Here is a 24933-nt window from a genome sequence, read left to right as displayed (position 1 = left end):
ACTTTTAATTTCACTAATAACAACATTAGTGTATGAATGACAGTGACAGAGCATGATTCTTGAGGATAAGTCCCTGGGTTCAAATCCAAGCTCCAAACCAACTTGCCAGTTGGGTGGCTGAAATATTTTTTAGTTGATTTTGGAGGAATTTCAAGGAAAATTTCTGTTCCATTAGAAAAATCTCCCTTTACTATTACCTATATTTTACCCAATCACCTACATAAAGAATTGCCAGTTTTAACATATAAAAATATAGGACACCAGCTAAATTTGAATTTCAGATAAATAGGAATAATTTTTGCATAGGACACAAATACTGAAAAATTATGTGTTGTTTATCTGAAATACAAATTTAACTGGGTGTCCTATATTTTGTCTGACAACCCTACTAGAGTACTCCTACTAATCCTCTACTTTCTATTTTTCATTCTTCTATTTAGTAAGCACACTGTAACAATAGTATCATAAATCATGCTTTGTGCTATATGGCATGTAAGTATACAATCAGCTGACAGGCTATGTAAAGAACTGAAATGAATTCAATAGGATTCCTAACTTTTGAAAGAAAGTGGTAACCATTTATAGAATTGTTTCAGGACAGTTAAAGACCTTGTTTCCATCTATTATTGATATGCTTCTTAAGAGGGCATAGCAGCTTTCACTCAAATAGCAATGATTGAAATATTCAGTCATGGCTTCTGTACATACTTATAAAATTAATCACAGCAATCAATGTTCTGTCCATACAAGTGCATTTCACATCACAATGTGGATACTTTTACAAAGACCCCTGACATTGCAAAGCAATGAGAAGTTTTAAAAGATTTATTCTAAACTTCCAAGTCACCATTATCAATTGTTTTACAAAGGTCCTTACTCAACTGTTAAGTGATAATCATCTAGCATAAGAATTTTTGAATCTCATGCTAGATAAGCAATTCTACCTAACCAAACATATATATGGAATTAGCAAAATTAAAACTTGGAATCCAATTTAAAAATTCAAAGGTATAAAATAAAATGTTTTGTTTTGTTTTGCTGTCAGTTTTCTGACAGTAATTTTGATTATCAAAGGTAATTTTGACCATCAAAACATGTCAATAGTATAAGAAAATCCTTTATGTAGCATTTGTATTATTCCAAAGATATTTGACAATAGTCATCAGATAACCCAACCAATCTCTTGCAAAAGATGCCATTAAATTAGGCAACATCACCATATTTTCAAAAGATCTATTTAAACTAATGAAAATGGATCTTTCAACCCAAAGTATAATATTACAGAGAACTTGTGAAAAACTTGACTTTGCCTCTAAGTCATGACCTAAATGATTCAACCTCAAGTTATTAATATGTTTGTCATGCTAACACAAAATGTTAGCTAAATTACATTTCATTTCCTCCCTTATACACCAGCACATTTGGTAATCTGTGAGAGTAACAGAAACATAGACTTTGACCACATAAAGATAAAGATCAGTAAACTAAGACAGAAAACAGTCACATTCCTCATGAGTCATCATATTCCATTGACTAAAAATCACAATTTAAGGAAATTCTGTAGCCAACAAACACTTAACAACAGTGCCATAACCATTTGGGGACACTGGAAAACAATATAAATCTTGAAGAGTGAATACCTGGCAACTTCGCTAAACTAGATCATAATCTCAGGAAACAGTAAATTTAAAATCCAACAATCCTTTTAATATGCTACACTAAGTTATTTTTCAAAACCAATACCAAAAAATGATTTTCAGAAGTTTAACAGATTTAACAATTTCTTAATCTCTATCATTGTATCCATTCCATTTAAGAGCCAGCACCTAGATTATTTTATTATATCCTCTTGTCAACTCTGAGCTTTTCTCCCTTCCAATCTCCTTTGTTTAATGCTTCTAGAAACATTTTTTTCCAGTTGTCCCACTTTCAGAAAAGGCATATCAAGAATAATTAGAATAGCTAATGTATACTGAGCAGCTATGGGCAGGGCAGTATGCTATCTAACAGAGTGTCATCTCGCAGAAGAGAATGTGAGAGGTAGGATGTGGTAGGAGATAGAGCTGAAAAGATTAACAGGATCTGCACTATACCTGGCCTCCTGAACCATGTAAAGAGATTTGTACTTTATTCCTAGGGCACTGGGAAGTCATCAAAAAGTGATAAGCAGGAATATGATACAATTAGATTTGCCTTTTAGAAATGAGACTCTCGCTACTATTCTGGTGAATGGATTAGGAAAAAGAAGGTGGTTGGGACAAAAAGCTAGCTAAGAAGACACTATGGTGATGGAAGCCAAGCATGGAAGTAGCTAAAACTAGAATAAACTAGTGGGTTCAGGAAGTAGAACCAAGAGAATGTGAGAACAAACTGGATATTAGACGGGAGGGGAGAAAGAGACAAAGACATGTCCAGATTGTTACAAGGGCAAGTGGGGAGATGGGGAACACAGAAAAGGGCAAATCTGGGAATATGGAAATACCCAGCAAACAGATGTACAGGCCGAGATACACTCATTCATTTAATGAGCTTTTTTAAGTCCCTATCTTGGAGCTCAGAGCTACACATATTTTCTATATGAGATTATAGTTTTAATAAATTGGGTAAAAGTATGTCTCCCTCACTTTCAAATTACTATTTCAAAGTATATTCTTGTCACAAATAGCAGAAGCATCAATGAACAGTTGAATGAATCAATCATTAAAAGTAACTTTGCCAAATGTATTATAGCATAAAAAAATGATGAGCATTGCCAAAAATGTCTGTTAGTAGAGTCAAATTTCAATGGCCTTGTCACCATAGCAGAGATATTGTGTATATTTAAGGATACAATAATATAAAACATTGAATAATGAGACTAGGTCCACATGCCTCCCCACCCTGACATATGTAGTAGTATATATCAAATTAATTTTCAGTATTTGAATGAAAGGGGCAAAATTTGTCACAACTAAGAAATTCCTTCACATATAATGGCTGAAAATTTTAATTTTATTTTTATTTTAGTTATAATTCACAGAATGAGGTATAGGTAGCAGGACTCAGATGCCAGACATGTGTGATCCATGTTCACACAACTTAACTTAAATGATGTGGGCAAAGCATCTTATAACAGAAGGATAATTTTACTGAATGAATGTCATACATGGTTTGACTAAGAGATGGTGGAAGCTCAGAGGATTGCTTCTTTTAACACTGGCACACTGCCGTTGTGAGGTTGGGTGAACAGACACTCAGAAAGAAATACTGACCAAGCTGCTGGGAAAGCATATAAACTGTGTGTAAAACTTTCTATAGAATTATAGACCTTTCGTTACTACCCAATGGTCAATATTTTATTTAAATGCCTTGTCAAGTCATTTCTTTTTTATGCACAGCCTAAAACATACTTAAATATTTCTATATAGACATGTTATATTCCTTACCTCCAGGCCTTATAGCAAACTTGAAGGACAAGCATCATAATTCCCATTTTACCAAAGAAGAAACTGAGGCTTAGAAAAAGTGTTAAAACTTGTTTATGATCACACAATTTTGAAGTAGCAAAGCTGAGATTCCAAGATCCCAGATCAAATTCTCAAGTCTATGTCCCATTTCCTTTCCAAGCTGATTCCCAAAGATTTAAGTTCCTATGAAGTAAAATGAACGTAGCAATAATAGACTGTGTTAATGCAGGTGAAGACTTCTTTAAGGATAATGGAAGACAATAAGTGATCTTGATTCAATCTGGGAAGAGAAATCAAGACTGTGCCTAACACTTAGCAGTGGCTATAGAGAATGCAAGAAAAATCTACAGTATGGTCTCTCTTGTCAGAGTTGGTGAGATGAAACTAATAAGAATAACCAAAAGAAGCTGTAATTTCCCAGTTGTTTATAGGATAGGTTCTAAATTATTTCGTTTTGTCAAAATCAAGGTAATAGCTGATAAGCTTAAATAATATTGCCTACATGTTCTACTGAAAGAGCTTACAGCCTTTAAACTTTCAGGAACACTGCCTCCTCAATTAAGTTTACTGGTAGGTGTGCTACAATTGGGCCCAAGGTCATTCAGCAGCGATGCATTATCTTTAGTTCTTATTACAAACTTTCAGATTAAATTCATTGGTTTGCACAAGAATTCTAGCCAAAATTCCAAATATTCAGGATGCTTTAATAAAGGAAGCTATGGATACCACAGCTGTGGATAAATTTGGGTATTTATCTGAGAGAAATGAAACACTAACTCAAAAAGATACATTCATCCTATGTTCATTGAAGCATCATTTATATTAGCTAAGACAAGGAAACAACCTAAGTACCCATTAATGAATGAATGGATAAAGAAAATGTGGTATATATACACACAATGCATTATTATTCTGCCATAAAAAAGAAGGAAACTATGCCATTCTAGAAGACAACATGGATGGAGAACCCGAGGGCATTATGGAAAGTGAAATGAGTCAGAGAAAGACAAATATCTCACTTACATGTGCATTCTTAAAAAAGATCAAAGTCATAAATACAGAATACAGACTGGTGGTTGCCAGAAGTAGGGTAGTAGGAGTGAGAGGGGTGAAATGGGTAAAGGTGGTCAACAGGTATAAACTTCCAGTTATAAAATATGTGAGTCTCAGTGATGTACTTTCCAGTATGGTGACTATACTTAATAACACTATATTGTATATTTGAAACTTGCTAAGAGAGTAGATCTTAAAAGTTCTCATCACAGGAAAAAAAAAATGCTTACTATGCATGATGATGGATGTTAACTAAACTTAGTGTGGTGATCATTTCACAATACTATATACAAATATTAAATCATTGTGTTGTACATGTGAAACTAATATATCATATGTCAATTATACCTCAATAAAACAAAAAACAGATACATAATAATAATATAATAATAATAAAGGAAGCTGTGCTTTAAATCTAATATAAAAAGGCAGAAAATGTTACATATCTTCTTCTAACTACTGATTTGCACCTCATCCATAAAAACCTGGCAGGTGGCCTCACCTAAGACAGAAGACAAGGAGGAAGAGCCTTGGATTCAAGCTTTGTTTGAAACAGGCTGCAGAAAAAAAACAAACAGCATTGCCCCTTAACCATGCTATTACTCATATAAATTGAGTAATAGCTGCCAATGTCATGGTTCACTCCTTTCCTTAATTTTAAGGATTTATTTAAAGATTGGTCATTATTTATTTAAAGTCCCCATCTTTACAAAGCATTATACTCTCTCCATTTGTGGTGCTTTCCAAGGACCACAAACCAAACAGATTGAAAGACTCCTTGCTTTTAAGGAATTCACAATCTAACACAGAAAACGGAACAGAAAACCTGAGTCTGAGTCAGACATGATTTTTTAAATACTTAGTCAAATTTTCATTCACATTTTGTATATATACTTCCCCAAAACGAGCCTCATCCCAGGATGGGGGTAAAAAGGGACTCTGAAGTAATTAGCAGAGGTCTTCTGTTCAATAAAAAGTAGATTTAGTTGATAGTAAGGTGAAACCGGTTTCACTAAATTCATGAGGAAGTTATTTCTAATATATACTTTACCAAGTTTCAGATGTTCGTTAGGCTGAGTTAGTGCCAAGATGGGGTTATTTATGGGGGCCTTCTTCTAAAATTTAAATCAACTGTGGGCCTGGGTAGCTCAGTCGGTTATGTGTCCAGTTTCGGCTCAGGTCATGATATCCCAGTTCACAAGTTGGAGCCCGGCAATGGGCTCTGTGCTGACAGCTCAGAGCCTGGAGCCTGCTTCAGATTCTGTCTCCCTCTCTCTCTCTCTACACTCTTGCTCACTTGTGCTCTCCCCTTCTCTCTCTCTCTCAGAAATAAATTAAAAAATTTAAAAAAATGAATAAACATTTAAAAATTTTTGATAAAAGCAAAAAATAAATAAGATTTAAATCAACTTGAAGCAAGAAAAAAAGGAGCTCCATTATCTACTGTTCATTAAGATGAGATTTTAGAAAAGAGAATGATCAAAACTGAGCACACAGCAGTGTATCAAATACAACAGGTACTAAAAAAAAAAAAAAGAAAGAAACTTTTGCTGAACCACATAGAGCTACACTAAACTCACATATAGCTCATTCTTTTGCTCTAGAATTTAAAGAAGTTGAAACCTATCTTCACACAAGTTTGACCCTCTGCTGCAAAAAGTCAGAGAAATCTCTACAACTCCAAAGACCATGAGCAGCGGCATTGGTGACCATCCCAACCCCAATTAGATTATACACAGCAGATAGAGGACAAGTTTTGCTCCATAAGTCAAAAATAGCACTCTGTTCAAAGACCTCCATGATCAAAATCTTTGGAATTATTTTTACTTGTTGATTCCTTTACATCTCTGAAAAGTCCTAACAATTCCTGCTTCAACACTAGTCTCAGATTTTCTTTTCCATTTCTAAATAATAACACCTAACATTTATTGACTATCTACCGTGTGCCAACTACTTTGCTAAGCACTTTATATGAATTCTCTCACTTAATCCTCCCAAACACCCTATGGGGTAGGTTCTGCTACAATGGTGAAGCTGAAGGTTAAAGAGATTAGGTAACCTGCCTGATGCCACATAGCTAAAAAACACAGAATCAAGACTCCAAATCTGGTCATCTAATTCTAGGACCTACCCTTGAATGGCAGTGCTACATTACCTCCTGAACCTAGCACCTAATTGTAGAAGCCTCTAGCCATTCACTTAATCCATAACTCATCTCTGTTGTTTCACATAGCTATTAAGGAAGTCTTTCTTAACTACTATTTTGTTTTTTACCATTTACTTCCCCATTTAAAAAAAGTGCAGTGGCATTACAGAGCATATTAAATTTAATGCAGTTGCCATATCAAGCCTGTGTTCAGTCAATCCATCAGATCCTTTCAAATTCAGGAACATAGCCTCTAGAATACAAAGACAGCTTGAGGGGTGTCTGGGTGGCTCAGTCAGTTGAGCGTTGGCTCTTGGTTTTGGCTCATGTCATGGTCTCACAGTTTGTGAGTTCGAGTCCCACATCAGGCTCCATGCTGACAGAGCAGAGTTTGCTTGGAATTCTTTCTCTCTCCCTCTCTCCGCCCCTCCCCCCTTTCAAAATAAATAAATAAACTTTTTTAAATGTTCAAAGATTAAAAAAATTAAAAACAAAAATAAAGACAACCTGCTGACCTGCTATCAAGGAAATAGATGTCTTTTTTTTTTTCCTCAGAAGGAAAATTTTCCTCATGTAACGTTATAGTAATAGAAATATAGCATCCAGAAAAAGGGAGGTAAAAGTCTAATATAGTGAATCACAGTGAAACTAGGACAGCAACCAGTGTTGTGGTCTACAAACAACGTTTTAAACAAAATACTTAGAAAGAAGAACATGCCACTTACTTGCTGTGTGTATCTGGGTGAGTTACTTAACCTCCCTGTGCCTCAATTTCCTCATCAATGAAATAGAATGGATAGTCCCTAATCCATAACCCTAGTGAGACTTATGTGAGCTAATACATGTAAAGTGCTTAGCACAGTAAGATAATAAGCACTCAATAAATGTCAGGAATTATTATTTTGGCAGGAGTGTGGGAGGAGACATAAGTCCTTTCAAATAAGCCAAAAGTTGTCACATGAGTAATTAAACTTACTCTTTCCAGTTCCTGAAATAGACTGACTAGGAAATGCATCAGAGAGGAATTTTATTTGGGCTCAATATATGAATATTTTCAAACAACAAAAGCATCCTGAAAATGGGATTGGCTCCCTTACAAGACAGGGTGCTCCCTGCTGACTGGAGGCCAGGATCTATGTATGTACAAGGGCTCCAGCTCTAGTGTGCTTAACTGCACACGATGACCTCCAAAGCCTCACTGAAGATACTCCATTAGATTTGTTCCCACAGTGTGCGGTACACAGTAGTTTTTCAAGATATACCGTATTGCTCTTGTTAGGAGTTTTTCTATGATTCACATATGGCATGCATTTGCAAGTCAAGATAAAAAGTTCGGTCCCTGTCTGTGAGACATACTTTTGATGTTAGCTGTTTCATACAACTAATGAGAACGTAGCTCATGTGTTCTCATTAGTTGTCCTAACCAAATCAAACAATGTGAATCCCAAAACATATTAGAGTAACGTTGAGCTCCCTTATATCACAAAACACTTTGATTCCTTCTCCAAGTTAAGAATATATTCCATGACTAGTTCCTTTAACCTTAACAATTTACTAATTTTACTAATAAAAATCTCCTAAGCTTTAAGCTGAGCACATGGCCACCCATGGTAGAGACACATTTCCCAATCTTTTGTAGCTGGGTTACCATTAACTGATGAATGGATAGAGAAGATGTGGTTTCTATGGAATATTACACAACAACCAAAAAGAATGAAATTCTTGCCACTTGCAACAACGTAGATGGAACTAGAGCATATTATGCTAAGAAAAGTAAGTCAGTCAGAGAAAGATAGATATCTTATAATCATTCATATGTGGAATTAAATAAATAAAACAGATGAACATAGGGTAAGAGAGGGGAAAATAAGATAAAAACAGAGAGAGAGGCAAACCATAAGAGATTCTTAGATACAGAGAACAAACTGAGGGTTGCTGGAGGGGAGGTGGTGGGACGGGCTAAATGGGTGATGAGCATTAATGAGGGAGGGCATTTTTAGGGTAAGCACTGGGTGTTATATGTAAGCGATGAATCACTAAATTCTCTGAAACTCCTGAAACCATTACTACATTATGTTTTAACTAACTGGAATTTAAATTGAATAATAATAATAATGAATCATGGGATATGAGTAGAAGTGATATGTGTAACTTACAGGTCACTTCCTTTAAAAATCTGCTTGCCTTCCACTTGCATTTTCCTCCTTCCTATAGGCTGGAAGGAGGGTGTGGTAGTGGTGGGCCGGTTTAATCAAAGATACAAGAAAACAAAATATGCTAAGTGAATGGCTCACACAGAAGACAAAAGAGCCTGGATCTCTGAATTACTTTATGGAGCAGAGCTGCTTACCTAACCTGCCTGCTGGTGGAATGTTCCCTATTAGAAAAATAAACTTCTGCCTTATTAAAGCCACTAAAAAGATCTGGATTAATAAAGATTTGGATCTCTTTATTAGAGCAGTATAGCTTCCTAACAAATGAAAAAGTATTTATAAATATGGAAAGTGAACTCCCTAATTTCAAAGGTTCAGATATTTGTGTATGAATATTCTCATCTAAATTCTACCTTTAATAAAGCTAGAGTAAAATTTTAAATTCTGGTATAGCACCAACCAACCATCTAAAGCAAGCAATACTTCCAAGGGCTGGGTACCACCACCAATGGTACACTTTCTTTTCTTTTTTTTTTTTTAATGTTTTTATTTATTTGTGAGAGAGAGAGAGAGAGAGAGAAAGCATGAGCAAGGGAGGGTCAGAGAGAGAGGGAGACAGAATCTGAAGCAGGCTCCAGGCTCTGAGCTAGCTGTCAGCACAGAGCCCGACGTGGGGCTCAAACCCACAAACGGTGAGATCATGACCTGAGCGGAAGTCGGACCCTTAACCGAATGAGCCACCCAGGCGCCCCCAATGGTACACTTTCTGAAAGCTGGAAACAGAATAGTTTAGGAAGTAAAAGACGCAAGTGATAGAAAAAGAAAAACACTTGAAAAAAAACTACAAAGACAGTCCCTTGAAGGTCATAGCACCAAGATCCTTAGAGGAATAAGACAAATAATCTACCTTAGTCATCTTGTTGATCTCTAAAATGTTCAAACCAGGGGCGTCTGTGTGGCTCAGTCGGTTAGACATCTGACTCTTGATCTAGACTCAGGTCATGATCTTGGGGTTTGTAGGCCCCAGCCCTTGTCAGGTTCTGTGCTGACAGTGCAGAGTCTGCTTAAGATTGTCTCTCTCTTTCTCTATCTGCTCTTCCCCTGCTCTCTCTCTGTCTCTATTTTTTCTCCTTATCTCTTTCTCAAAAATAAACTTTAAAAATAAATAAAGAGTAAATACTTTTAAAAGATAAAATATTCAAACCATTTTCAACTGTAAAAACTGAAAATTAAAATCAAAACCATGAATAAGAGTTCAGAAGGACTGAAAACATAATCAGATAAACACAAAGTTAAGCTTTTATGTATAAGAAGCCTCAGAGCAATGTTTTGGACTTTGTAACAAAAAACAAATTTTTAAAAGATAGTAAGGTATTAGTCATAGTTGTTAAAGGATCTAAGTCACACTTTGGTTTCCTCCAGAGTTTTCTTGAAGGAATTCAGAACAACAAAAATATCCTGCGTGGTGTTTTCGTCTTATATAAATAAATATCTAATATCCACATCCAGGAATTTTTTAAATTATAGTTTCAGCTTTTTTTTTTTATCTTATTTAATGCCACTAAACCCACTACATACAGACTTTATGTCCTCAGTTGATCCCAAAGTCAACGGAGAGTACCGTCTTTGTCTTCTGGCTTTTAACAGGCTTTATACAATGGAAAACTTTCCATAAGCTGGTCTTATTATCCATGAAACCAGATAGCAATTGGTTCTCTATGGTGTAAGCTTGCATGGAAATTACACTTTAATATATGCAGCACTCAGTAGGCTACAGACTTCATTCTTATTTTAACAGCTTACATTGCCACAGGGGCTGGACTTACACTGACAATACATACACAATAATGAATGACCCAAGGCCTGGGTCACTATGTGTTTTGTATAGGTGTTACAAAGTATCTACAATATAATTCTTCTAGTGGATCTTATTCCCTAAAGTTGAAAAGGGTCAAATAAATAGTTGATTTTTACAAATGAGCCACCAGGACTCATCAAAATACTTCTTTAGTAAAAAATTAAAACAAAGTCTCATTCCCTAACAAAATACCCACATCTTCACCACAGAAGATCTTCCTCTGTCTACAACATCCTTCCTTTTCCCCAATTACGATTTGGTAAGTTTTGTACTTTTAACAGTGAGGGTAGAGATGGATAGCTGACCAAATATAGAGATCAGTGGAATCTATTTTCCTAAAGAGTCTCAGAGGTACATTCTATTCAGAATCAAATCAAACACACAAGAATGTTGTGAGAACCTGAAAATCGTCCTTCAATTGTTGTGAAGGATATATTAAGAATAAACCCAGAAATCTGAATTCTCTCCTTTTTACATTTATCTAGTTTTGAGAGAGAGAGACAGAGCACAAGTGGGGGAGGGACAGAGAGAGAATGAGACATAAAATCTGAAGCTGGATCTAGGCTCTGAAACCTCAGCATCAGAGCCCGCCCAAAAGCGGGCTTAAACTCACAAACTGTGAGATCATGACCTGAGCCGAAGTCTGATGCTTAACCAACTGAGCCACTAGGCGCCCCTGAATCCTCTTCTTTTTAAATCTTCTAAGATTTAAAGAAGCAGTTCTCCACCAATTTGCTTTATAATTTGAGGAAGTCTGTAACCTCTCTAAGTCTCAGTTTCCAAGTCTGCAAAGAGGTGAATTCAACTATTATGAAGTAAACTCTAAGGATTCTTTCAGTTCAATTTTCTATGAAAGCTCTATTTTGAATTAAGCATAGAAAAGTAGACCATGTAAAACTGCAAATGCATTTAGAAGTGAAATGTTCCTAAAATCCACAAATTGTTTTTCTTTAAAACTCCTGAATCTTAACCCAGTGAACTATTCATATTTGTTAACAAATTATCTTTTTGTTTAAGGAACCTAATAAAATTCATCTAGAATTGGATAAAATCATCACTATAACCATTATCTGAAACTAGGATGTGATAGAATCATGGCCTCCAAATATTTTTATGTCCTATTCCCCAGAACTTGTGAATATATTCTGGGTGAATATATATCCATGGTAATGGGGAATTAAGCCTACACATGGAATTAAGGTTGTTAATCAACCAACTTCAAAAAGATTATCTTGGATTGTCTAGGTTAGCCTAATGTAATCCCAAGGATCCTCTAATGTAGAAGGAGACATAAGAGTTAAAAGGAGCAAGGTAGAAAATCAAGGACTCCACGGGCATTGCTGTTTTGAAATTGGAAGTGTCTATGATCCAAAACAAAAAAAAAAAAAGAAGAAGAAAGGAGGCAGATTCTAGACACTAAAAGGAGTGAGAAAATAGATTGTCCCCAGAACCTCCAAAAAGGAACAGAGCCCTGACAATACCTTGATTTTAGCTAAGTGAAGCACATTTTAAACTTCAGACCTCTAGAACTGTAAGATAATAAATTTCTAATGCTTGAAGCCACTAAGCTTGCAGTAATCTGTTTCAGCAGCAATATATTTAGAGTTTCTAAAATGTAGGTTTTGAAGAGGAAGAAGCCCAAACCCCCAAACTAGGAGGTGTGCCAAAACAATCACCTTTGATCTATTGCTGTTTCTTAGATCCCTCTGACTTCCAATTTAAGTGAAATAATGTGTGTGCACCTAGCTCAATAAATGGTGGTTGCTTTATTGCAGAACAATGTGAGGGTGAACCACCTTAACTTTTTTTTCGTTCTTCTTGGCCCCATTCCAATCAGACCGGTATATTCTTAAATCACTGGTTTTTGGGAATTTGGAGTATTAGAATTGCAGGTTTGGAGGATAAAAGAAAACAGGGAAGAAAAACCCTCCCCTCCCCCCATTTTAATAGCTGTGAGACCTAAAACAAGTTTCCACACCCCTCAGAGCCTCAACTCCCTCATCTCTAAGGTTGAAATGATAATGATAGCCTGCCAGGCTATCCTAAGAATTAAAGATAACATGAGATCTTGACTATATTAGAAACTGTAATTGTTCTACACCATGAAATCTTTAAAAAATCCTCCATTCCTTATCTGTGGTACCACAAACAGTTCTCTATAATAGTGCCCTGGATAAACGGAAGAGATGGTGGACAGCCATACTTAGTATGAGAGGGGGCCAAGTTAGAGAATGAGCCCTAAGCTCTCCAATTCTATAATAATGTAATTGATAATTAAGCAATCTCAAATTGTGAGAATATGAACATGTGAGTTTTATTTTTCCCTCAGCTGCTTCCTCCCAACTATACCATCTTGGATCCCCTTTGCCCCTAGGTACTCTGGTTATTACTAATAGCTCATTCAGATTCCATAACGTTTCGGTTTCTCTCAATTATTAGAAAGTTCTTTCAAGTTCTTAAAAACTCAGTCCTATTCATTTAAAAACTTCAATCTCATGTTCAATTCAAAATCCTCTTCTCTGCCCCGTTGCCCACAAGGCAAGCTAGAATGGCACTATAGTGGTTGTATAGTGGAACTGGGGAGTGGGTTTACTCTACCCACTTCTCCCTTTCTCTTCCCCATTACTCTGCCCTCCTAGAGCTTGGCTGGAGGAGGGATAAGAGAGGTCAAGGTCTTCCCATAGATAGTTTCCCATAGATAGTATTTCATGGATAGGGGTGTTGCAGGCCCCATTGGGTTGGCTTTCTCTGCTCCTCAGATTAACACTAACCTGACCCTGGCTCTCTCTGTGGGGCAGGCATCCAAAAGCAGACTCTCTCGAGTTGCTGCTTCTCTGCAGTCTCCTTGACTCCATATTCATCATCCTGGTGTTAGAGGTCTGACTTGGGTACTGACTGACTCTTCCACTTACCTCGCCCAGCCCCTACCCCAGCATTTTGTTAAAAGTCCCTCTACCCCCTGTCTACAGCCATACCACCCTGAACGTGCCCAATCTCATCTGATCTCAGAAACTAAGCAGGGTAGGGCCTGGTTAGTACTTGGATGGAAGAGTCCCTCTACCCCAAATGGCTTCTTTGAGGCACCAGCAAGAGGCCTGGCCATTTCTCACTGTGTCCCCTTTCTCCACACCTGGGACAGCATCAGGGGCTCTGATGGTACAGTAACTCAGTACCTTCCAGAGGGGGGAATGAGCATCAGTCCCATCTCACAGACTTGGTAGAGAGGAGGACTGACTATTGGATGCCACCACCATTACACATTCTCTTGAGTCCCTTATTTCCCAGCCTCAGAAAAAGGTCATGAGCTCTTCCCCCCAACCCCCAACAATGAGGAATGTGGAAAAAACAGTCTCTTTAGGAACCATAACATCCCTCCAAGGCTACCTCCTCCCTCCCAGTCCTCCCCTTATTTAGCCTGGGGAAGAGAGGTGAGCAAAGGCAGTAGTGAAAGCCACTTCTCTATAAGACCAAGCCTGGTGGCTGAACACTGTAGTCCGTGGTCTCCTGAAGCTAGACCTTTGTTAGACCTTTGTTTTAAGCTGTGATAGTTAATTCCAGTGCTCCCAGCTGCTTCCATCTTGTTACACTAACTTCTATATTGACTTCTTCGTCAGAACCACTTCTCTGTATTGGTGAAACTGTCATGCTGAGGATTCAACAATGAAGAATTTTCTTGGACTTTCCTGGGGCTAGGGCTAGCAAAGTAGACAAAACTCATCTTTAGTGCCAAATGTTCCGACCAACAATCCAGACCAATCCTTCCTCTATCCTTCTCAGGAATCTCTCAGTTCAAAGGGCTTTGTGCCCAGAAATTATTGTTAGGTGTTTAACGTATGAGGTGTTAATTAGTTAAAAGCTCTCCAGAAAAATGAAAAAAACATCAAAATAAAAAAAAAATCTGAATTCCCAAATGTACAACTCCTGGCAGAATTATCCAGGTAAAAACACATTTGTGAGGTGCTTGGGTGGCTCAGTCAGTTAAGTGTCTGACTTTGGCTCAGGTCATGATCTCACAGTTTGTGGGTTTGAGCCCCACGTCGGGCTCTGTGCTGACAGCTAGCTCAGAGCCTGGAGCCTGTTTCAGATTCTGTGTCTCCCTCTCTCTCTCTGACCCTCCCCTGCTCACGCTATGTCTCTCTCTCAGAAATAAATAAAACATTTAAAAAAATTTTTTAAAGACATTTGTTAAGCTATTTACCCTGTCCATTTATAATATGGTCCTATCTGACTCCATTCCCCTCTAATACACCTTGATCCTTCTCTTTCCTCTTCTCTCTCAAACCCCAGAAATCTCAATGTCTGGTCAAGCTTAACTGTTATCACTTCTGAGTATGACTTGTCACAGCCCGTGCAGCTACTTTTGTGAGAAACATGTCTTCGGAGAAAGACTATCACTCCAGATGTAGGACACAGACAGCTATAGGATCACCTGCTATTGAGGCTTCTGACTTTCAGTGTGTCTAGCGCAAGTGTGTATACACATATACACAATGTACACACCAGTGTATTTATCACCATAGCTTGATACTATACTTACTGAACATGAGGAAGTATTAGGAAAAATAAATATTTTAAGTGTGGATGTTTGGGGAAAACCTTCTTTTATCCTTCAAAAAAAAAAATCCACTTTAAGAGAAAGTGGCCAAATATCTCATAGTGCAAATGCTGCAACAGGAAAATAGAGTGAAAGAGAAAGAAAAAGCCAAGGTCCAATGTCTTTTCAATGATTTAACATAACTGCAGGTAGATAATAAAAACTAACATATGAGTGTTTCAACAAAAGAGCAGACTGTGCCTTTAATACCTACCTAGCCCCCAAGTGATAGGGACAAAACTCTGGGTACCATCTAGCCACCATACTATATTTCTGAACAGCAGAACAGACTCATTAACTTTTAACACAATAAAGCAGCCATAAGCACAGTAATTTCGTGGTTATTGACATAATCATGTATTTGAATTTCCCACATGTTGACTTTGGAATTTCTTTCCCCCCCCAAAAAAAAAAAAAAAAAAAAAAAGAATGAAATGACTAGACAGGCTTTAAGTTTAATGGAATTCCACACGTATTTGCCAAGTTCCTCTTATGGGTGAGGAACTACATCTACCTCAAATGTAATTGGAAGGAAATCTCAATCATACAACCACTTAACACATCCACTACCACTTAACAAAATCTCAACTTCCTTGGGTTAGAAACTCAAATACTCCTTATTGATTTATTGATGCTGGAAGACATAACTATCAAACTATAAAATAAATCATATCAAGTTGCAAGTGATTATGTAACAGTCAATCTTTAGCCTGTATAATTTATACCAAAGTTGGATCATAAACTCTTGTTTCATGGTAAAAGATGCTAATTCTGGTCAAAGAGTAAAAACATGCTAATAGGAGTCCACACCTCTAAAACTGCAATACTATTGTAAAGTTGTAGGTATTTTACATAAAAAGTTATGAAACTTTAAAAATGTATTTTTTGGGAGCACCTGGGTGGTTCAGTCAGTTAAGCATCCAACTTCAGCTCAGGTCATGATCTCACACTCATGGGTTTAAGTCCCAACTCGTGGGTTGGAGCCTGCTTCCAATTCTATGTCTCCCTCTCTCTCTGCCCCTCCCTCACTCATTCTGTCTTTCTCTCTCAAAATAAATAAACGTAATAAAAAAATTTTTAATGTATTTTTGAAAATGTATTCAGTCTTTAAGAACTTCCCAGAATTCTTTTCAGAATCTTTTCTTTTAGATTTGTCAGCTAAACTTGGCTTTTAAGGTAAGCATAAAATGTCTGCCATTTCATCTACAGTGGTTAAGGTTTTAATCAATATTATGTAAGAGGATGTATAACATAAAGATTAAAGCAACCTCTAGAGGGGTGCTTGGGTGGTTCAGTCGGTTAAGCATCCAACTTCGGCTCAGGTCATGATCTCAGGGTTCATGGGTTTGAGCCCTGCTTCGGGCTCTGTGCTGACAGCCAGCTCAGAGCCTGGAGCCTGTTTCAGATTCTGTATCTCCCTCTCTCTCTGACCCTCCCCTGATCACTCTGTCTGTCTCTCTCTCTCTCAGAAGTAAATAAAACATTAAAAAAATTTTAAAGCAACCTCTAGAGCTAGACTATTTGAGTCCATTTCCTGCCTCTGCCATTTACTAGCTATGTGACCTTGGGCAAGTCACTTACCTCTCCATCTATAAAAATGGAGATAATAATAAAAATCCTCAATGGTTATTGTAAGGACTGACTGAATTAACACACACAAAGTGCTTAGAACAATGCCGGACTCTAATACAGTTATGTAAGCTTTTGCTATTATTATAAAGAAAATGTCTCAATAGGAAAATCTCTTCAAGATGTCACATCTCTCAAGATGTTTTAAATATTAGAATAAATGTAAAAAATNCCCCTACCCGCACCCCCACCTCTGCCCCAACCCCTACTGCCTCCTCCAAAACTTAGTTGCAATAATTAAGAAACTGCAAGTCCAAGGACAATAATGAATTATGTTTATGGAAGTAAAATTTTCAAAGGAGAAAAAGGTCAGAATGCACATAGCATGGTGTCCTCTCTTTGTCCTGAACCCAACAAGTGTTGGCCTGAGGAGAATAGATCACTGCCATTTGCACTTGCTCTTCCAACACAGGTGCCCTTTTCTTAGCCAGGCTCTAACTCAGCCTGGATCAAGGAAGCCTTAGAACATTCTCCTTCTGCTGCCACCTTACTCTTTGACCCTGGGAGTTGTGCTCCTGAGCAACCAATTGGCTGTCAGATCAAAGGTATGGGGTGTGGGCTTTACGCATACAGGCTATTTGGCCTGCTTTGGTCTGAAATCACTTGTGCCTTAGGGAAAAGGCCTTACAACAAGATCCAGCTTTCTAGAGTTCTGCCTTGAAATCTTAGTCCAAGATAATAGTAGTGTACTTTTGCCTCTTGTTGCTTTCCTTGTGCATTTATCTTTCTGAATACTTCAGAAGGTATTCTGAATACAGCCTCATGATCATTTCTAACCATCACATTGTACCACACAATAATACAAATTTGCCAACTTACACATAATTCCTGTGCTTAGTCTAGTACAGACTTAGCATCTTTTACAAGGCTCTTGAAAGAACGGAAAGGTCAGCATGAAAGAATTAGCAAAGCAGAAATTATCTTTCAAGGTGTTTTAATCTTTAGAATATGAAATTGTATTGTTACAGAAAAGTACAATATTTTTGCCTATAATCATTACACACTTTCATGCACTTACAAATATGAACTCAGACACCTTTGGAAACTAAGCACAGTTTCTAAAATAGTTTAGTTTTCATGCTGTTTTGTTTCATTTTGGATGGATTGTTCTACTTTCAAATTTAACCTGCCTTTCTTCTTCCTAGAGTGTTAACAATAATATAAATAATGATTCCCTTCTTCTCACCATGCTCGGTCCCACTTTTCTCAAAGTAATGCTAGTATTAGTGAGGTGAGTTAAAATGATACAAGTGAAAACAAACTAGATTATATCTCTCTTAAACACATCCACATAAGATGCTACAAATAAAATAACAAATCCAATTCAATTTTAAATCCAAGGAACTACTCCAATACTTTGTCATATTATGATTTTGTTGCCATCAAGTGTTAGCTCAAATGCATAGTACATTGGTGCCAACTTAAAACAAAAAATTATTGTTATAAAAGTTGACCTTTTGGTGCTAATTTTTACTATCACCTTTAGAATACTCAATAATTACAATAAATTTTGTCTATTGTACCCCATTATAGGAACTGGAATACAGTGATAAATAAAATTTAATAAAACCATAAATAAGTCCTCTTGACATTATTAAAACATTTATCAAAATATAAGATTTCATAGAACTGACAAGTTTTACTACAGTAAGATGTACTAATTTATTACTTTAGATTTAGAGAGAAAGTTTAATCGAAATTTTCTCTCTTCCCATCTAATAACCAATGGTTCATATACTGGTGCTAAGATGGGAAACAAAAAGTTGCTCTTCCCTCATACTGTTGTTAAGTCATTTTAAGTTTGACAATTGTTTTATTCTTTTTTTAATATTTATTTATTTATTTTTGAGAGAGAGAGAGAGAGAGAGAGAGAGGAGGGCAGGAGAAGAGAGAGGGAGACAGATAATCCCAAGGAGGCCCCCCCATGCTGTCAACACAGAACCGGACATGGGGCTCAAACTCACAACCGGTGAGATCATGACCCAAGCCAAAATCAAAAGTCTGACACTCAACCAACTAAGTCATCCATGCGCCCCAGTTGGGCAGCTGTTTTAAATGTACAATCTTATACGTCTCAGGTTGGACATTGCTCCTGAAAATGGGATTGTATTTAATTATTCAAGCTGAACAAAAGTGATGGTCAGGGCATCTGACCAGTTGCTCTGGCATTACCTAGAATCAGTAATGGATCTTTGGTCAATCGCACTGAAGGTAAAGCTGGCAGTCTTCTAATGTCTCTTCATAGCACCCTGCTGTGCCTCAGGTGTTATTTGGCAATGTATATTCAATTGACATTTTACAGTAGAAAATTTAATTATTTGTTTTCTCTACTATAAAAAGGAAAAGCCTGAGAAAAAAAACTATTTAGTCTAAATTGCAATGTATATTTAATCTCTCAATGACTATGTAATTAACTTATAGTTTTCAAACATTAAAATATTTCCCAAAAAGGCAAACAAATAGTGTAAATTCTCATAGCAATAGTAAACACTAATTCATAGGCACTTCTTTTTTTTTTAATTTTTTTAATGTTTTATTTATTTCTAGGAGAGAGAGAGAGAGACAGCGTGAGCAGGGGAGGGTCAGAGAGAGAGGGAGTCACAGACCGAAACAGGCTCCAGGCTCTGAGCTGGCAGTCAGCACAGAGCCCGACGCGGGGCTCGAACCCACGAACTGCGAGATCATGACCTAAGCAACAGTCGGACACTTAACCGACTAAGCCACCCAGGCGCCCCTCATAGGCACTTCTAAAACCTTTCATCCAAATAGGACAAAGCTCTTTATCTAAATTTTATTCCTAATATTCTTAAGAGGCATTATAAGCAATCACATCAGAAAGGCACCGCAGTGACAGGCAACCACTTCTAAGGTGAAATGTGTCCATGTTTCTATAGTAACTTCAGAGGAAGTAAACACTGTGACTGAAGTTGCTGGGATAATAAAACAGACCAACCTAAGAAGTTCAATGCTATTAATATAGGTAAATAAGACGTTAGGAGGGGCACCCCCAATGAAAGCCACCAGAGCATGCCCACAACACACCTTATAGTAAAGGCTGACCAGCTCCTCTCTACAATCAGGTTGTTCTCCAAAATTTATTCGTAAGTTGGTTATTTGGAACTTTTAACACGTATTTCTAGGGGAGAAAGAAAGAAGGAGAGAAACAGAGGCACAGAGGAAGGAAGGAAGGAAGGAAGGAAGGAAGGGAAAGGCTAGAAATGCTTATTAATTCCCAAGCCAATCTACAGAAGCCTGTTTAACTTATAGTGGGCCTAAAATTTTTATTTTTCAATCATATTTACTTACCTTTCGTAACTGTAATCAAAATGCTTTCAGAGCTCTAACTTAAGAGCGGCTATTTCATCACTCTCCTAGAATGATACATATGTCTATGCCCCAGGTACTTGTTTCCTTTCTATATCAGTCTGAAAGAGAATACAACCCCTCACAAACAACTCTGTGTAGGGGCATGGGAGAAGTGGCCTGGTATAAAACAGCAGATGTGCACTGATGACATGGAGGACACCTGCCAAATTGCTATCCCTTTTAAAACACAGTGCAGACCTCACAAAATGACTAAACACAGGAAGGTTTGCAATCCCTTTCTAGAGTCATCCATCTCCAGGTTTTCTGGGTTGGGAAGTGGGGGAGCAGAGTAAGGAAAATTTCCCCCACAAGCCATCGGGCCCAAGGTTCAGACTCTTCTGCCACTCTCTTAATAGCTTCATGTTATTTCTATCCCAGAGAGTATTCACAGATTGTGGACTTCCTGCCTCTGAGAGTCAGCACAAGAACACAAACTCTAGAGTTAAGCAGACATGGGTATGAATCCTAACTCCACATTGTATCAGTAGCTTTCTGTATAAAGCTTATTCCTTTATTATTTCTGAAAGAGAGAGAGACTGTGCACAAGTGGTAGAGGGCCAGAGAGAGACACACAGAATCTAAAGCAGGCTCCAGGCTCTGAGTTGTCAACAAAGAGCCCAGCATGGGGCTCCTGAACTCACAAACCACAAGATTATGACGTGAGCTGAAGTCAGATGCTTAACCAGCTGAGCCACCCAGGTGCCCCTTTTCTCTATTGTAGAGGGTATGCTGTAAGGATTAAATGACATAATGTATGAAAGCTCCTAGTTTACAGTACCTGACTCACAGTAGGTGGTACTTCATAATAAAATTCCTTTTGCCTCACTGAAGAGAGCCATAATTTTGATACGCATCAACAGGTACCCAAGGCGCATCTTTTAGGCTACAACTCAGAAACCCACTACACTAGCCCCAAAATGAACATGACAGAATGAAACTGGCCATGACATAAAATAATGACATAAAATAATGAGACACAAAAAACACCAAAGCAATTACTTTCACGATTTCATTTCAGGTATCAGCACCTCATTCTCAGCTCCTATCTTCATTTCACACACCTATGTCCATGAAATCCAAATGATGATTTCTTCTAGAGAATTTATATTTAAGTAGAATTGAAAGGAAAAACATAGAACCCTTCAATATGTGACATATAAGGGAAGAAAGATTAGCTGTTTAGAAAACATGTATGTATCTCGGTTCCCATCATTACTATAAGGAATGAGCTATGCTGCTTTCTATTTCCAAAACATTACAGAGTTAAAGAGTTATAAACTATAAAGTATTAAATATTTTAAACTTATAAGTTTGGTATCAAAAATTAGATAGAAAAATGGTCTAATAAATAGAAATATATTCACATGCAGAATAGTACATAATTGTTTTATATTATTAACATTGCATGTAAATAACTTTCATTTTAAACCACAAGTCACCAAGAAGCAGTGAAGATGGAGTCTATTGCAATACTGTGGTACACAACAATGCACTTACCAAAAACATGAAGGATCTATCAATGCCAATGCTGTCGAAAATAATCACACAGAGAAACACAGGGAAAAAGTGGATGGATTAAAGAAAACCAAGTTTAAGTCTCCCATTAAATTTTTTAAAACTTAGGACTTGGCATATAAGGGAAGAAACACAATGATAGTAGATGCTACAAAGACGTGTAAAGATAATATTGTTATTGTTTTCATCAGCGCAGAAGGAAACTGTTTTCTCAACTAAAATCATGTTTTCACAAACTAGAGAGGGCAAATTTACTGAAAACATTCGTTTTACTAATATAAAAGACATTTCTTTTATTAATTTCCAAGGCAGTCTCTTTCCTGGTATGATAGAAGTATGCACTATTCTGATTTGCGTAATATTCAAGTTAATAGAGAATATTCTAAGTTGAGCTGAAAATAATTTAATATTTGATGATCTACAACCTTTCAGTGGCTCAGAGTTATGACCATGAATATCACCATAGCAAGGTTATTTGGAACCCCCTTTAATAGTTTGATTAACATAAAATGTACTATAGCCTTTCTTTTCTATGTATGCTTTGATGTTAAATAAAAAGAACGCTTGGCCAAATTCTGAAGAATGCATTTTTCTCTCAATCTAGAATATGTGCTACATATTTCTTATATGATCTAGACCATTTTTACTTTGCTAAAGTGAACAAATCATGGGGCAGCAGGTTCAAGATGTCAACAGAAAGGTCCTTCCTTAATCTCAGAGATGGTGTGGAACAGAACCCCACCACCCACTTCTTTCACCACTGGAAGTGAATGAAGGCCTCTGGGAACAGACCCCAAGGACCCATGCCCACCAGTGATCTACCAGGTTATTCTTGAAAATTAAGTGACACATCAGAATGATTTTGGACAACCCACTAGGAATCAAATGCATTTGAAGCAAATTTGAAAATATGAGGCCTATAAACTTTAGTTAAATTTTATTATATAAATCAAGAACGTCAATAGTTCGCCACAGATATATACAGATACATATGCTTACATATGCATGGAATATTTCTGGAAGGATACTTAAGAAAGTGTTAACAGCTATGGGGGCGGACTATGTAAGTGGGAGTGTGGAGTGGCTGGGAGTTTTCCCTTCATGCTCCTTTGCAACATTTGATTTTTTTATCATCTGCTTATGTTATTTTTTCAATAAAGACTAATTTAAAATAATAACAACTTACTTCATTTTCTAGTATCTTTAATTATAAAGGTCATTTATTAAATGCTTATCTTACTATTAAATAGGGAAAGATCAAGTTGATATTCTGTGGCCTCTCTCTTTCTTGCCACAAAAATGAACTTCAAAACAAAAAAGGCACAATTACTCAGCAAGGGCCTCTCTGAGGATATAAACCAGCACATAATACAATTTAAAAATTGCAAAATTAGTTGCAACCATTTGTATATTTCTTACACTCTGTTACTTTTATTTTTTAAACACTATAGAGCCCACTGCTTTTTATGATGATATATTTTGAACTATCTTGTGGTGTTTGTTTTCACACACACGAGATCACATGTAGTATCAGTATCTTAGAATCCAAAATGTAATTGTTTTCTAATTGTGCTGTTTTTTAAGTTTCAGAATAATATGTTTTCTGACCTGTGGGTTAAAAGAAAAAAAAAGAAGTGATCATTTCCTTTTTATCCAAATTCACACCCGGAATGGAACACTCCTTTTCACATCATCTAAAAGGCACAGAATAACAGAAACTACTACAAGTCATTTGCAACTACCACCCACTCTTCTTTTTATATAGAAATCTTCCTGGTTTTAAACTTCCATGTGTCAGTGTTGGGGAACAGCCCAGACAATACTAGGAGCTAGGCGGATGTACTGTGGGCACAGTCTCCCCACACTGGCAAGGGTTGCTGGAGTTTGGGTATTAGAAGCTAGTTACACAGCTCAACCCTGAACAACGGTCTTGAATGTATTAGCACACCAAGTAAATTGAATAGTAAGTAATTCCAAGTCCATCTCTCAGTCTCATCTTTGGCAATACACACACACACACACACACACACACAGTTTCATACTGACTACTCTACCAAAATCAATTTTAATCTCACATGCACATGATTATTCACATTCATTTATGCTAAGAGGCCCTTTTCCAAAGCCTAAGGGAGAGTTCTGACTTCCATGATACCTACTAACCACATGTCATGCACCCAAAAGATGAAATCTCAAACAGGAAGCAAGCCCCAGGCGGAAGGAAGACAGAAAGAGATAAAGGAGGGGAAAGGCTTACAAATTTCTTGCCAAATCGATGAAGAGAAACCTTGTCTGGTGGTCCAGCGGTCAAGAAGCATTTTCCCTTCCTGCGGTGGTAACCGCAAAGACCTGGGATGATGCTTGGGGTATTGACTGCCTTCTGCTAGCGCTTTCTGCAGTGCAGAAACTCCGGGCTGCACCATCGCTCTTCACTTGGTCACTGGGTCCATTGAAAACTCTGCCTATCTACCAGGAAAGTTCACGCTTCTTGGGATTTCAGGACCATTTGAGTTTGGAGGGTTGGGGAGGAAGCTGTTGGTTTTGTTTCTTGTCTCACTTGAGGGTTAACTGCATTTCCTTTACTGTGCGGGCGGTGGGGGTTGGGGGGATTAAGCCAACCTTTCTCTGGAGAGCAGTGCACAACCACCCTGTGGTTTGCATTTATATTGAATCCTCCCTTCCTCCTTCTATCAACGGTTTAGTGAAGCTTTCAGAGAAAATGAGGGAAAGCATCCATCAAAACGCAAAGACGCAGAGCGGAACTTTTCCTCTGCTGTCAGGGGGGAAAAAAAAGTCACTTCTTCTCACGGCCAAGGGCTGAGTCTGGGAACCTCCGGACGAGGAAGGAAGGTTTGGTAATGAGGAAGGTGGGAGAAAACAATGCCGAGCCTGCGATGCCTCCGGACACCGTACGTACATCCTGCCTGGATCCCCGACCCACACGCCGCCCACACCCACCGCTCCCGGGGCGGCGCGGCCTCGCTCACCTTGATGATGCTGCTGCGCCGGGGGGTCGCCCGCGCCGCCTCCAGGAGGCCAGCCTCGCTGTCAGCCGGGGCCCCTGCAGCGCCCGACAGCGCGACTCCGCTGCGACGGTCCCTCCACCGGCCCCCGGGGGCCACAGCCGCTCCGTCCCCGCAGGGCGCGTCCGGGCCCACTCGGGGGTCGTCTGC

General features: G+C 37.8%; 1 protein-coding gene across 1 annotated transcript in view; it reads right to left on the bottom strand.

Moving 5' to 3' along the window:
- The window catches only part of PLCL1 (phospholipase C like 1 (inactive)), a 324933-nt gene extending 300054 nt beyond the window's left edge, over positions 1 to 24879 (bottom strand). Inside the window, exon 1 of the mRNA XM_077745785.1 lies at positions 24748 to 24879. The gene's annotated coding sequence lies outside the window, so the exon portion shown is untranslated. The remainder of the gene's footprint in view (positions 1 to 24747) is intronic.
- Between the last annotated feature and the right edge of the window lie 54 nt (positions 24880 to 24933).

This window comes from Crocuta crocuta, unplaced genomic scaffold (assembly GCF_008692635.1).
Source record: "Crocuta crocuta isolate KB4526 unplaced genomic scaffold, BGI_CrCroc_1.0 scaffold564, whole genome shotgun sequence".
NCBI classification, from domain to species: domain Eukaryota; kingdom Metazoa; phylum Chordata; class Mammalia; order Carnivora; family Hyaenidae; genus Crocuta; species Crocuta crocuta.
This window is presented reverse-complemented; position numbering and strand designations above follow the sequence as displayed.